The sequence below is a fragment of the Papilio xuthus genome, unplaced genomic scaffold, assembly GCF_000836235.2.
Source record: "Papilio xuthus unplaced genomic scaffold, Pxut_1.1 DF826933.1, whole genome shotgun sequence".
NCBI classification, from domain to species: domain Eukaryota; kingdom Metazoa; phylum Arthropoda; class Insecta; order Lepidoptera; family Papilionidae; genus Papilio; species Papilio xuthus.
The window spans coordinates 13,533-17,711 of NW_013531716.1; the positions used below are offsets into that span (position 1 = coordinate 13,533).

The 4,179-nt window shown below is 51.3% G+C and overlaps 1 long non-coding RNA gene across 2 annotated transcripts in view; it reads right to left on the reverse strand.

The window, feature by feature from the left end:
* Positions 1-2,905: 2,905 nt before the first annotated feature.
* Positions 2,906-4,179, reverse strand: part of LOC106122030 (uncharacterized) — a 1,485-nt gene continuing 211 nt past the window's right edge. The window contains exons 2-3 of one of the 2 annotated variants that reach the window (XR_001228078.1): positions 3,924-4,027; positions 2,906-3,412 (exon numbers count right to left, since the gene is read on the reverse strand). This is a non-coding gene — a long non-coding RNA (uncharacterized LOC106122030). Of the gene's footprint in view, positions 3,426-3,923; positions 4,028-4,179 lie in introns of both variants that reach the window. The other variant, XR_001228077.1, reaches the window with a different exon arrangement.

Consider the following 4,179-nt stretch of genomic DNA (forward strand, 5'->3'; position numbering starts at 1 on the left):
CCCCGCGTTAACAAAAAAAAAAAAAAAACCTAACCTAACCTAACCTACCTACCTAACTACCTCCCCCCCTTCCCAGACGTCGGCAGACGTCAAGCTTCTCGAACCCCGCCCGCTACGTTGTTACCGGTGCCGGTGCCTCCAAAAGGGTCACGTGAGGGTACAGTGCACTGCACTGCAGATGTGGATAGGAGTAACCAGTGCTTCCGGTGCGGGGTCGACGGTCACAAATTTAAAGACTGTACGGCTCCAGCGCCCAAAGTCACCCGAGGCGTAACAATACGGCCACCACCACCACCACCACCACCAGCCGGTACACGAGGATTCGATGGAGACGGACGATCCTTCTTAACCATTGTGCACGGGCCCTAGACCTGCTCGTCCAGAGTGTGGCCGAGTGGTCAATGCAAAAAAAAAAAAAAAAAAAGCGGTAGTGTCGGAGTCTTATTTCGTTCCCGATGGAGACGACTGGTTGAGCGATGAGGACGAGGTGGTCGCGCTCTTCGTGCCCCGGTCCCCGAGTTCTCCGTCCTTTGGTGGGGTTCGAAGGGGCCGCGGCTACGTTAGTGCAACGGTAGCAGGGACCCTAGTCGTCGGCGTCTACTGCGCCCCGAGTCGGAGCCTCGTAGAATTTGCATCTCTACTCGACCAGGTCGGAGCGGTCGTTCGCAGAAGTCCCCGTTATGTGGTGGTAATGGGAGACTTCAATGCGAGGAGCTCTGCCTGGGGTGACGTCGTCACAAACCCTCGGGGCGCAGTACTGGAGGAGTGGGCCCTGACTACGGGAAAAAAAAAAAAAAAAAAAAAGAAAAAACGGCGCCCTAGTCCTCATCAAGAAAGAAGGGAAGGGAGACCGGTCGATTCCGCGGAGGCGTATAGGCCCATCGTCCTGTTGGACGAGTTGGCGAAGGTCTTCGAGCGCGTCGTTGCCAACCGCCTCACCAGGCACCTGAGGGCAGTCGGACCGGACCTCAATGAGAGGCAATTTGGCTTCAGGCCGGGTAGGTCCACGATACACGAGATAGAGAGGGTGAAAAGGATAGCGGAGGAGGCCGTAGCCCAGGGAGATGTCGTTCTCGCGGTGTCTATTGACATCGCGAACGCTTTTAACACCATCCCCTGGAGCTGCATTGCCGAGGCCCTCCGCTATCATCGTGTGCCGGAATACCTGTGTCGTGTTGTGTCTGACTACCTATCGGAGAGGCTGGTATCTTTTAGGAGTCGGAGCGGGTGGTGTCGCCACGAAGTGTCTTGTGTGGTCCCGCAGGGCTCAGTCCTCGGCCTCCTATTATGGAACGTGGGATATGATTGGGTCCTGCGGGGCTCTCTCATGAGAGGGGTTGACATCACATGCTACGCTGACGACACCCTTATAACGGCGCGCGGTCCTTCCCACTAGGAGTGCGCGATCCTTGGGACGGCGGGGGTAGCACAAGTCGTGGCGAGGGTTAGGGCCCTTGGGCTGGAGGTTTCCCTCAATAAGTCTGAAGCCATCTTCTTCCACGGTCCCCGGGTGGTGGATAGGGGAACGCCCCGGCATTCGTGTCGGGGTAGGGCGTAAGCCCAAACCAAACACCAGGGTCTGGCGGTGCGCGCAGGACTAGTCGACGAGGTGTCGATAGGTCTAGCGCGCTAGCCGGGCCCCAACCGGTGGAGGAGGCGCCGGAGGTGGACACTTGTCTGCCACCGTGCTGCCTATGGTGGAGGGGCCGCGAGGGATGTGGGAAGGGTACTGGTTTATCCTGCCCCCCTGCATCCCTCGTGGCCGGAGTTTGAGGTGAGGGGCCGCGAGGGATGTGGGAAGGGTACTGGTTTATCCTGCCCTCCTGCATCCCTCGTGGCCGGAGGACGTGTGGAGGCCGCGAGGGCAGTGGGAGGGTACTGGTTTATCCTGCCCACCTGCAGCTCTCGTGTTCGGACGTGAGGGTCCGACGTAGCGAACGGTCGCCGGCTGGGTCGCGGAAGGATTGCGCAAGCGTATTCGTAACCCGGCCATATGGCGAGGAGGAGGGCCAGAGGGGTTTAAGTGGGTATGGCCGAACGACTGTAGGCGAGTCCCACACTCCCTGCGCCACTGCACAAGTGGCCTGGCGCAGGGGTGCCGAAGTGCATATCCCCTCGAAAAAAAAAAAAATAGGGTCGCATGCTCACTGTTGTTCCAGATATATAATCGGCTCATTGAATGTAGAATCTGCTAGTGTTATAGAATGTAATTCCGGCCAGACGGGGACGTTGCACCGTTGTGATGGTAAGTAATTTGTGATTCTTTGTGGGAAAAAAAAAAACTCACCCCCCTCCCCTTTCCGACCTCAGATCGCCCGTAAATTATTTCTCCTTTCATTTTTTTTTATAATATTCCCCCTCCTTTTCTAATGGGTTTCATCCTACTATTTTTTTTTTTGGTTTTAAAAAATTCAATTTGTGAAGTTGAGTAAAATGCCACCTCTGAATTTTAGGACATTATCTATATGTCGGCATATCTATACCGGCATCAGTTAAATCCATGTTAAGTAGGTATGCGGGTATGCAGAGAGAAAGATAATTCCAGAAATACACTTGTATCGCACCACACTACTTTACTAACTCAACTATCCACCAACTAACTATTAGCTGCAATCTTAGTAATGATTAAATGTGATTCCTGATAAATTACCACTTCGCAGAAGGAGGCAACGGCTTCCCAGGCCCTCTCACTTCCAGGGATGGCGCGTAAAAAAAAAACGCTAGGAAGCTAGAGGTCTCCGCTTATCGCGCGTCGGACTACGCAGTGCACACCTCTAAGGTGTGCTGTGCCGTGTCTCCTACAGCGCCGCACCCGAGGCACGACGGCCGTCTCTGTCATTCCGACCCAACTTTCCCAACCACATGACTTGAAGGAGATTTAAGGAAATAAAAAAAAAGTAAAAAACCAACAATGCTTACGAATTTATTATTTAATTAATATATTATGTAGTGCGGTGTTTCAGGGTCCGGTGGTCGCAAAGGTCGCAGAGGTCGCGGAGGTGAGTGGGGTCACGGAGGCGCGGCGGCCGTTGCGGCTTGCGTGCCGGCACGATGGCGGCGCCCCGCACCGACAGCGCCTCACTGGCTCTGTGCGACGCACGACATCTCAGTACTCACTGCACGTGACACGTTTACTACAACTTGCACGGTTTTCATCAAGCAGCAATGATGACAATAATTAACATATAGTTACGTGAAGTATATCCGTCTTCTTTTCATCTTTACCTGAAGTGTATGTATGTTGTAGAAAGGAAGTAGGTGTGAGCGTGGGGATGGAAAGGAGCGGGAAGAGGCGGAGTGGAGCGTTAAAGTGAGGGAAAGGTGTTGGGAAGAGTGGGGCGTACCTCGGCAAAGGGCCCGCGGCGTCGTGCGGCCGGTCGGGCAGCCAGCAGGCCGGGGAGCAGCGCCGCGTCTGAAACAACCGCCTTCTGGATGTAAATAATACGTTGACGTCACGCGCCTTTACTACTCTCAAGTCTTATCTGAATGCTGAACGCCTTTTTACCTATAATGTAATTAATTAGCATTAGGATGAGATCATCGTGTGAGCGTAAACAATACCTACTTTGTAAATAAGTACCTTCTGTCAATTCTTTCTATCTATAAATGTACATTATACTTTCTTCTTTGTGATTAAATCTTTTTAATTTCCATGAATCATTTTCTTCATGAATACTGTTGTAATTAAAAAAAATTATAATCTTTGGATGTGTCTAACATCATCAACGAAATTTACTCTTTGGTCTCTCTTCGGTAAACAGTCATTAAGTATTAGTACTAGAATTAATTAAAAAGTAATAAGTGCTTAAGAATAACTTATATACGGTTTAGAACTAAGTACGATAAAAGTTGACTAGTGACAGTGACAGTGGCATTGCGGGCGGTTGCGCGGGCAGACGGCCGCGGCGACGGCAGTTCGTTACCTTGACCGAGTGCTTAGTGCTGGTACGAGAGGCGCGGAAGGTCTCCACGTCAGGCAGAGAATCCACTGATTTCTTCACACTCTTGGACGCAAGAATTGAAGAATCTGGTTTTATAAAAGTACACATTAAAAAAAATGCATTTCGTTGAATAAAAGCAAGCAAGCAAAATACGATATAATTATCAGTTTGAGTGGCCTTTCCACCGAATAATAGTGCATTTCCTCGACCACACGAAAAAAAAAAAAAAAAAAAAAAA